Source organism: Rutidosis leptorrhynchoides, chromosome 9 (assembly GCF_046630445.1).
Source record: "Rutidosis leptorrhynchoides isolate AG116_Rl617_1_P2 chromosome 9, CSIRO_AGI_Rlap_v1, whole genome shotgun sequence".
Lineage (NCBI taxonomy): Eukaryota > Viridiplantae > Streptophyta > Magnoliopsida > Asterales > Asteraceae > Rutidosis > Rutidosis leptorrhynchoides.
This window is the reverse complement of record NC_092341.1, coordinates 138,985,800-138,998,274: the sequence shown is the minus strand read 5'-3', so window position 1 is coordinate 138,998,274 and position 12,475 is coordinate 138,985,800. Positions and strand designations below refer to the sequence as shown.

At 27.0% G+C, this 12,475-nt stretch overlaps 1 non-coding gene across 1 annotated transcript; it reads right to left on the bottom strand.

Moving 5' to 3' along the window:
- Positions 1–11,139: 11,139 nt before the first annotated feature.
- LOC139869891 (small nucleolar RNA R71) lies at positions 11,140–11,246 on the bottom strand. The gene has a single exon (XR_011766470.1). It is a non-coding gene; the product is annotated as a small nucleolar RNA R71 (small nucleolar RNA).
- Positions 11,247–12,475: the final 1,229 nt, after the last annotated feature.

Genomic DNA, 12,475 nt, shown 5'->3' with positions numbered 1-12,475 from the left:
CAGGAAGGAACAAACAAAAAGAAAATATGAAGCAGAAAATGACTGGAAACGGATTATGTACGTATTGTGAGATGACTTTGATATGTAACAAGATCAAAGAGGCAGAAAACAAACTACATAAAGTTTGATTGTGATATACAACTAATTTTGGATTGATCTGGTGATTTAATTCGTAATTTGTACTAGTTTAGTGAATGAAGGACAAATTAAACACAGTTAGATAGTTACATGTAACAGATTTGATTCCAATTCTCTGTATATAATCTTTTATATATTTGTTTAGTGTTAATAATAGTTCTATTAATAATAAAATAAAAATACTGACTTATTATTAATAATAATAACATATTAATACAGATAATAATAATTATCATAATAATATTTAAGATAATAATACTAATAGTTATAATAGTGTTTATAATGTTATTATTAGTAATACTATTAATATTAATAATTTGTATTATGTTATAATAATAATTATAATAATTATATTGATAAAGATAATGATAATAATATCTTACAATTATAATTTTACTACTAATTATGATGATATCACAAATTAGATGTATCAATTATATTAAATGATGATATACTAATACTAATATTAATTTTAATACTAATAATAATAATGAAAGTATATAATATAACATTCATATTTTAGATTGTAATTAAATATATTAATATTATAATTTAGTAATCATTAATAATTATAGGTTACATATATTGAATATTTAATATTTATACATTTTATGTATTTTACAATATATATATAATATTACTTATATATAGTATTCATATATACATATATATATATACATATATATATATACATTTTTATTTATCTATATATATATATATATATATATATATATATATATATATATATATCTATATATTTACATATTTTTTTTACACACAAATGTTCGTGAATCATCAGGCATAGTCAAAGGGTATTTGATTACATGAATATAATTTCAAAATTTTCGAGACTCAACATTACAGATTTTGCTTATCGTGTCGAAAACATATAAAGATTAAAGTTTAAATTTGATCGGAAATTTCCGGGTCATCACACATGTCATCACAATTTCCTTCTTAGAACAGTAACTATGTTCATTTCAAAATCCATACCTACGAATTCTGGACCATTATTCGCTTAATTTGAAGTCGGGAAGAGGAGACAAAGTATGGAACTTTTAAATATAAAAGAAAATATGAAGCTTGACAACAACACATAAATTACAAACCGTGCATATCAATACGTATTGCAACATAAATTCACGGAAGAATTAAAAATACTATAATTCCAAGGTAATAGTAAAAGTAGATAAAATCCTCCGGTGGTAGATGAAAAAGAAGAATGACAGATATGAAAGTTAGGAGTATATCAAGAATCAATACTGGATGGATCATATTAACGAATGCCTTAAAGTATGAATTAAGGGAGGAAGAATAGAAGGTGTGAGTGTAAGGAAAACGAAGGGGGTGGATTTATAGTAAAATATCCGACATAGCAATCAAAACAGATGATTTCATTTAAAGCGGATCATAATTTCTTTGATTACCAATAAATCAAATCTTATTATGAAGATTTTCTCCAAATCCCTTAAATTCTGGAAATCAATCCTATCTACGTCAAAAGATATGACGAATCTACACTTACTCATTTCACTCTATTGTGATAACTTCGCTTGTACACTTCACATAAACAAGTTGTTTTATCACTAATGATAAAACTCTAATCTTCAGCTCGTATACGTCATGAAAACATACTTATTGTCAGCCATGACCATCCCAATCAAATTTCGGGACGAAATTTCTTTAACGGGTAGGTACTGTGACAACCCGAAAATTTCCGAACAAATTTAAACTTGATCTTTATATGTCCCGACATGATAAGCAAAGTTTGTAATGTTGAAATCTCAAAACTTTGAACTGTGTTCATTCATTTAACTTCGACCAAGTTTCGACAATTCACGAACCAGTATATAACTTCGACCAAGTTTCGACGATTCACGAACCAAGTTTCGACGATTCACGAACCAAGAAAACTATTTTAACTTTCATCTTAAAGTTGGAAAGTGGAATGTAAATAAGTTAGACGTTGAATATCGACATTTTACATTAAGATGATTTCATATGTTTATCTAACCTTTGGACTTTATATCATATTTCACCAACAAACGTAAATTTAAAAACTTGAAAACCTATTAAGAGTATATTTAATCTTACTTTTCTAAAACATTTTACAATATAACAAACTTCTTTTATTATAACCTTTTTAGTAAAATGATTCTTGAATATATTTAGTTTTGGAAAACAAAGTTTTCATATTTATTTAATATTGTTTCAAACGTACAAAAATATTTTTTTTGGTTTAAAGAGAATTGTATTATTAAAACGTTTATAAGATAATTTGTTCATAAGTTTTAAAGAACTTAATTTAAGCTTTGTATAATAAATTTTATATATATATATATATATATATATATATATATATATATATATATATATATATATATATATATATATATATATATATATATTGTTTCAAAAACGTAAACGTGATACGACATAATATTTTCTATTACTTAAATGTTTTGAACTTTGAAATATAATTAGATAGATATTTCGATTATATATAAGATGTACAAAATTATATTTTTAAATAAATATATATTTTACAATGAGTTAATGTACAATTTAAATATAAAAACGTTTCGATATTATTAAACCCATTTCAATAAACAACGAGACATTGAATTATAAAAGTAAATTACCACAACACTCAAATGAAGAAATTATACTTTGGGTAATATAGATTATAGACAATTAAGTCTAATTATTGATAATAGGTACACGTCGCGTAACATAAAGAGCTAGTTTTCTAAGCATACGAAAATGCGCTCGAGAAACCGGAACCAGCACATAGGTCGTGTGTCAACATACGAGTCATCGGAACAAAAATTATAATTCAACTATGATTATAAATATAATATAATATATAATTAATTAGATATATTAATATATATATATATATATATATATATATATATATATATATATATATATATATATATATATATATATACATGAGTGTCGGCAGCTCGATTCAAGCATTGTGAGCTGGAAAGAGTCCTCATGCGATCGCATGGGCTCTTCCCACAACCCTCATGCGATCGCATGAGGGGGGTTGGTGGCTCACATCTCTTTATAAACCGAATTCGAATTGTTACCTGATTCATTTTCATTCTTCTTTCATACTACGAAGTATTACTTATATTATTATTATTATTATTATTATTATTATTATTATTATTATTATTATTATTATTATTATTATTATTATTATTATTATTATTATTATTATTATTATTATTATTATTATTATTATTATTATTATTATTATTATTATTATTATTATTGTGACGACCCGGAAATTTCCGACCAAATTTAAACTTAATCTTTATATGATTTCGACACGATAAGCAAAGTCTGTTAGGTTGAGTCTCAAAAATTTGAATTATTTCATATATTCATTTAACCTGTGACTATTCTCGAAGATTCACGAACAGCTATTTGTAAATAGATACATATATATTTAAATACGTATATATATATAAATATTAATTTGAAATATTATTTGAAATAATATATGATTTAATTGTTGGAAATAAATATGTAAAATAATATGCGATGTAATGAAAACTATATATATATATATATATATATATATATATATATATATATATATATATATATATATATATATATATATATATATATATATATATATATATATATATATATATATAATTATGTATGTAAATATTACTTGTAAATATATAAAATTATATTAAATCTAATGGTTTAAAGATATATAACATATTTATTATAGTAATTAAACTTGCTATTTAAAACTGTTTCTATATAGAAAGAAAATATATTAAAGATAAATGATTTTGAGCATAAATAGTGAACGATTGCAATACTCGGTTGGCGTTTTGCTAGTGTTCATATAGATCTAATATGAGTTTATGAAGATTTAAAATAAAAATTGAACTATAAATCGATTACGAAGATTTTAGAATTGATAAAAATATTTTTTACCTTTCTAGATTAAATTTTAGTACCCCGTACATATTTTTGGAACAGAAAATAAATAATTAACAAAACTTTTTAATCCAGGCAATGACCAAAATAAATAAATGGACTTAAATTGAAAATTTGGGATTTCTAGGAACACTTTATTATATTAACTGTTTAGCAATGGACACGATAGCACTCCGTGAGAAAATTGACTGTAGGATTACCCGGCTACTTCACTGTATCGCTGTCTAAACTCTTGAATCATTGATTGATATTATTATTTTTATTATTATTATTATATTAATTAACTTATTCTTATTATTATATAACATTGTATGGTATATGTATATATGTATATGAGATGAAATCCCGTTGCACCCTCTCTATCACCACCGCAGAGAGCCGCCACCACCATCATCCAATCACCACCATTCCGGCTGCCCTCAACCGCCACCAAGAACCATCACCGCCGTCTCTAACACAACCATCAATCCACCATAAAATACTCAACACTTTTTCTGTTTCACTAACGAGAACACTCTCCATCACCACCACTTCATAACCATACCACCTACAACCACCACGGAAACCATCACCCCCACAAAACTGCTACATCCGCTACAACGGCTACTGCACTATTTTGTTTTTCAAAGACATCCTGCAAACTTATGTAACTGCTACCATCGCCTTGTTATTTTTGTTTCTAATTCTAAACCGAACAACTGTACGCCACCATGAGTTGTTACTATTTCTTTCGGGTTACTACTCAACGAAGATGATGATGAATAGTGATCTTGGTTAATGATGATATCACGGTGATAGGATGAAACGATTATGATGATGGTGACGATGTATGATGATGAGGACGATTACAGTTATGATGAAGGGTTCGATATGATGATGATGATGAAGATAATCGTGATATGATGATGATTTATGGTGATGACGATGATAAACATATGATAATGATGACCCACGATAAGTATGATGATGATGATAAAAGGTTCATGACGATGATGAGGTTACGAAAGAGAAGATGATTAATGATTGTGATGATTGAACGAAGATGACGAAATAAAGATGATGATATATGTGATACATGATGATGATTGATAGCATGATGACGATGGTCTGTGAAAATAACGATTTGATGATGATGGATGTCACGAATATGATATGATATCATGATGATAATGATTGCGAGACTTGTAAGATGATGACGACGAAGAAGTAGGATGATGAAGATGATAGTTTGAGATGATGTTGTTATGATATGGGTAGATGATGATGATTGGAAGGGATGATGATGATGTACGATGTTCGATCATGATGATAATGACAAGTACCCGATGATGATGATGACAGTAGGATGATGGTTATGATGTGTATGATGATAAATGAAGACGATGTTATGGAGTTGATGATGATAATGACGATTAGTTGATGATGCATGATCATGATAAGGATTTAATGATGATGGTATAAATCTTTATCATTATTATTATTATTATTACAATTGTTATTATTATTAATATTATTAATATTATTATTAATATTAATGTTATCATTTTAGTATAATTATCATTAATTTTATTATTAATATAAGTAATAACATTATTAATATAACTATACTAGTTCAAATATTAATATTATAATTATTATATTTATTATCATTAATATTAACATGATTATCAAGATTATTATTAATATTATTAAAATTATCATTTTTATTAAACAATATCATTTAGATTAAAGTTATCATTATTATTAAAAGTATCATTATATTTAAAATTATCATGTTATATTATTTTTATCATTGAATATGATTTTTATTTTTATTATTATTATTATTATTATTATTATTATTATTATTATTATTATTATTATTATTATTATTATTATTATTATTATTATTATTATTATTATTATTATTATTATTATTATTATTATTATTATTATTATTATTATTATTATTATTATTATTGATTATTACTAAAATTACTAATAGTATTATTATTTTTATCACAACTGATATTATTTATAATTATTACATATAACATAAGTATAACTAATATTACGAGTTACTATGTTTTTATATCTTAACTAATATATTATTATTATAACATTAATTAATTTATATATTATATATCTCATATATATTATATAACCTATTATAAGTATTAATATAATTATACATAAATATATTAATATTAATACATTACGAATTATATATAAACTTAGTTGATTAATATCATATGTGTTTTAATATATATATATATATATATATATATATATATATATATATATATATATATATATATATATATATATATATATATATATATATATATATATATATATATATATTACTGAAATAGGTTCGTGAATCCGAGGCCAACCCTGCATTGTTCAATATCGTCATATGTATTTTTACTATAAAATACAGTACCGTGAGTTTCATTACTCCCTTTTTATAAATATATTTTTGGGACTGAGAATACATGCGCTACTTTTATAAATGTTTTATGAAATAGACACAAGTGATCAAAAACTACATTCTATGGCTGAATTATGAATATTGAATATCACCCCTTTTTAGCTTGGTAACTTAATAATTAGGAAACGGGTATGGCCCCTAATTGACGCGAATCCTAAAGATAGATCTATGGACCTCGACAAGTCCCATCTGGGGTTTGGATGCTTTAGTACTTCGAGATTATTATTATTATACAAACGAGAGGTTCTGTTTGGGGATATTCTATGCATTAAAGTTAAGTCGGTTATCAAGCGTTCACCGTATGAATGATTTTTAATTCGCGGGTTACGCGTATTATTTTGTACTCGGGTTACGTGTACAATTAAATATATGAAATCTTGTGGTCTATTAAAATGATGAAAATAAATGTTTACGATAAACTAATGAACTCACCAACCTTTTGGTTGACACTTGAAAGTATGTTTATTCTCAGGTTTGAAAAAAATCTTCCGCTGTGCATTTGCTCATTTAGAGATATTACTTGGAGTCATTCATGACATATTTCAAAAGACGTTGCATTCGAGTCGTTGAGTTCATCAAGATTACTATTATGTCAATTATATTTGGATATATTATGAAATGGTATGCATGCTGTCAACTTTCGATGTAATAAAAGTTTGTCTTTCAAAAGCGAATGCAATATTTGTAAAATGTATCATATATAGGTGATAGTGCTCCAAATGAACATATATTTAGGCACAATATCTTTCCAATATGTAAAGCTTTTAGTTACTATTGTTCTATTTTTATGTAATAATCGTTTAAATAAATAAGTACAAAGACGAAAGACAAAAATGACGATTTGAAGATGCAAATGACCAAAAAGCTCAAATGTACAAGATACAATCCAAGTGGTTCAATTTATTGATGAGAAACGTCTCAAAATTACAAAAGTACAAGCCGCAAAACGCAAAGTACAAGATATTAAATTATACGAAAAGGCGTTCGAAAATCTGGAACCGAGACATGAACCAACTTTCAACGCTCGACGCAACGGAGCTGAAAGTACAAGTTAACTATGCACAAGAATATAATATAATATTTAAATAATTCATAATAAGAATAATAATAAATAATAAAAAGTTGTTAATTGTGCATAGTTAAAGGGTCATAAGTGAAAATTTCAAATCAATAATTCGCAACGAGATATTATTGATTCAACTTTGAATGGTAGCCAGCTAACATTCCACCTACAACAGTATCAATCATTTGCCTATAAAAGCAAGGCACGGAGTAATGAAGAAACAACACCTTTTTCTTTTCCTTTCTCATATCATATACGATATATATATATATATATATATATATATATATATATATATATATATATATATATATATATATATATATATATATATATATATATATATATATATATATATTTATATTTTATAATTATAATTTTAATTTAAGTTTAATAATAATTTTGTTATTGTAAGAATGTTTTACGGGTTTTAAATTGAAACTCTGTCCGTGTAACATTACGCTATAAATAATCATTGTAAGTTATGTTTTCCTTTTTAAATTAATTTCTCGTAACTAAGTTATTATTATGCTTATTTAAGTCGAAGTAATCGTGATGTTTGACTAAATATTAAGACGGGGTTATTGAACTTTGGACCATAATTAAGGTTTGGGCAAAAGACCGACACTTGTGGAAATTGGACTATCGACTATTAATAGATGAGGGGGTATTGTCTAATTGAGTGACAACTCATTGGAGTCTGTCGAACCTATCTTCAAATTAATTAACTAATTATTAATAATGATTATGGTTGTCCTATTTAGTGACGTTCATATGGAATCTATAATAATCATTTAATTAATTATTCGGGTTGGGTAATTGATTATTCAAACTGATCAAGTGGGTAAATTAATATTCATATCTAATCAAAACAGGGGTGGATTACATACAGTGATAACTGGTGTAATTGTTGACAGAAGTGATAACTGCGTCACAGTTTAAATCCTTAATTAGTGGAAATATTTGACTTCGGGTATAAGGGTAATTTGACGAGGACACTCGCACTTTATATTTATGACCGATGGACTATTATGGACGGAAACCAGATAGATATCAAATAAACCAAGACAAAGGACAATTAACCTGGGTAACAATTAATTAAAATCAAACGTCAAACATCATGATTACGGAAGTTTAAATAAGCATAATCCTTTTATTTCATATTCTATCGCAATTTTATTTACTGTTATTTTATTTATCGTCATTTATTTATTTTACGCACTTTAGTTATTGTCATTTATCTTTACGCTTAAAAATATAAAATCGCAAACCGGTCATTAAACGGTAAATCCCCCCAAAGTTACCTATAATTACTATATATTGCTAAATCTAGTTTAACTAATTAATTAACTAATTTGAGCTAGTAAGACACCCAATAATAGTGTCCACGGATTGACCTCCCGGACTTTACCTTAGCTATATTATTACACGATAGGTATACTTGCCTTTTGTGTTTTAGTTTAATTTAGGTGATTTCCTGTAGTAAATAAATATAAAACTGATAGCCGTTTCATACACACCCTCTAGAACACATCAAGTTTTTAGCGCCGCTGCCGGGGACACTTTTTGTGTCTTCACGGGGTATTTAAGTTTTTTTTATAGTTTTTGACTGATTAAAGATATATTAAATTAAATATAATAATTTAATAAATATAATAATATAATAATATTGAAATAAAATATAATAATATAATAATAATTTTGAATCAAATTTGAATCGTTTAAAAAGTCGTATTTATTAAATACTTCAGGGGTATATTATGTAACTTATAATTAATAATTTCTATCATTTCGCTTTAATGTGAATAGTAAATTAATTAATTTCGTTTCATTTACTATTCAATGAATAGTAAATAAATTAAAAAAATAATTAAATAGTTTTTGCTTTTCTATTTTTTTAAGTTAAAAAAAATTAAAAAAAATTAAAAAATTAAAAAAATTAAAATAATAATAATAAAAAAAATCTCGTTTTTTTTAAAATAAAAATAAAATAAAAAAAATTTTAAAAAAAATATTTAAAAAAATTTATTTAAAAAAAAATTAAAACGTAAAAAAATAAAATAAAATAATAATTTAAAAAAATAAAAAAAAAATTATTAATTTCGTGTAAAAAAATAAAATAAAAATTTTATTAAAAAATTTTTTATTAAAAAATTTAAAAAAATTAAATAAAAAAAATATATTTTTAAGATTTTGTCTATAAAAAAAAAAATTAAGTTTTATTACCTTTAGATTTTTAGACTCTAGTCACAACTTTTAGTATTAAGTTTAGTTTTGCATAGTTATTTTTATACTTTTAAATTTTTAGACTTTGCCGTAAAATCCCTTAAGTGCTTTTTCTTTAGACTAAGATTTAGGTGCCTTAAAATTTTGCGACGCCGTGTTAAAATTTTAGAATCATTTTAAGTAATTTCCGTTTTTCGTTTAGAATCCCTTTTTAATTTTCGACGCGCTACAATTTTTTATTTTTCGACCTTTTATTTTTCGACATTTTTCGACGCGCTCTTTTTCTTTCTTATTTCTCGACGCTCTAGTTTTTAGGACATAGATTTTTATTTCAAAATTTTGACGAAAAATTGTTTTAAGTGGTTAAATTGATAGACATCCAAAATTTTCTGGTTCGTAGTAATAGTTGAATTTGTTAGTGGCGAGTTGTGGGCTTCCGATTTAAAGGGTCCTGGCTACCTGCTGCATCTTTTGACTATTCAAAACGTGCGCAAAATCAGAAAAGTATATTAATTTGATAACTTATATAATTTTTATCTTTATAACTAATAGGATATTCAGTGAATGCACCGAGCAAAACGTTCACCACCTTTCATACGTTCACCACCTGTAACTCGATCAAGACATCTAGTCAATATTATCGCCGTTGATTTTTCTTTAGAATCATCATCTAGTCGACCATACTCCAATTTAAATTTTCGATAATCCATTTTTTGAACCCAACCTCACAATTGAGAATCCGGAGGATATTCAGGGACAATTCAGAGAACCTGAACCACTAATCATTCCTCCTGAACCACAAATTACTCATCCAGAGATTGTTGAGGAAGAAACCGTTAAATCAGAATTCTCTAGTGATTCGTATTCAACAAATTCAATTATGGAAGTAACTGAACCTCTAAGTATGGAAGATCGAATGAGAGCCACACGCACAGGCCAAGGACACGCCATTATTAAGCCAGACATTAATGCGCCAGATTATGAAATCAAAGGACAAATCCTACACATGGTAACTAACCAATGCCAATATAGTGGTACGCCGAAGGAAGATCCAAACGAACACCTTCGTACATTTAATAGAATTTGTACACTATTCAAAATCCGAGAAGTGGAGGATGAACAGATCTATCTTATGTTATTTCCCTGGACTTTAAAAGGAGAAGCCAAAGATTGGTTAGAATCGTTACCTGAAGGAGCGATTGACACATGAGATGTTTTAGTTGAGAAATTTCTTAAAAGATTCTTTCCGGCATCTAAAGCCGTAAGACTTCAAGGACAAATTGTTACGTTCGCGCAAAAGCCAAATGAAACATTATATGAGGCATGGACAAGATTCGGAAAGTTGTTGAGAGGATGTCCTCAACATGGTTTAGACAATTATCAAATAGTACAAATATTCTACCAAGGATGCGACATTACTACACGAAAAGATATCGACATAGCAGCTGGTGGTTCCATTATGAAGAAAACCGCAACTGAAGCTTATAAAATTATTGATAACACAGCCTCCCACTCGCATGAGTGGCACCAGGGAAAAGATATTTTTCGATCATCTAAAGCGGCTAGGGCCGATTCTAGCCATGACTTTGATTCCGTTTCCGCAAAAATAAATGCTTTCGAGAGACGAATGGAAAAGATGACTTAAGATATTCACGCAATACGAATCAGTTGTGAGCAATGTGGTGGACCACACTTAATGAAAAATTGTCACATTGAGCAAACTATGGAACAACGTGAGAATGTTTTCTTCATGAACCAAAGGCCGGGAAATAATTATCAAAATAATTATCAACCGCCAAAGCCAAACTTCAATCGAAATCAAAACATTCTTTACAATCCAAATGGACCCAACAATAACTCGTATAACCAACAAGGTCCGAATAACCAACCAACTCAAAACAACACTTTCAATCAACAAAGACCTACCTTGTATAAACCACCACAACAAACCGAAGAGAAAAAGCCAAATCTGAAAGAAATGATGGCAAAGCTAATGGAATCTCAAACACAATTTATTACATCTCAAACCCAAACGAATGAGAGGTTTGATCAGTCATTAAGAACTCAACAAGCTTCCATTTTAAATCTAGAAAAAAATGTAGGTACTCTTGCTAGCATAATGAGTGAGAGGGAACAAGGAAAGCTACCGAGTAATACTGAAGTAAATCCTCGGAATGAGAATGTTAATATGGTTTCAACGAATTCTGAAAAACCAGCATCAGAAGATGGGAAGGTTTTAGATGTGAGTAACAATGATGAAGTTACAACACCACCACCACCCAAGTATGTAAAGCCAGTGGTGGCACCATACAGACCACACATCCCGTTTCCAAGAAAAGGAGTTGAGTAATAGGTAATAAAGTTTTTGATACCTCTGGAAAGAAGAAGAAAAATAAGAAAGTACAAGAAACAAAAACCGTAAAGATAAAACCCGGTGAAGACAGTTCCGCCAAAACCTCCACCCAGGGTGGGTGATCCGGGTGAATTTATTGTTCCTTGTCTACTTAGTGATTGTGTCATGTATTATGCACTAGCAAATTTAGGTGCGACTGTGAGTGTTATGCCTCTTTCATTATATAAGAGATTAGGAGTAGGTGAGT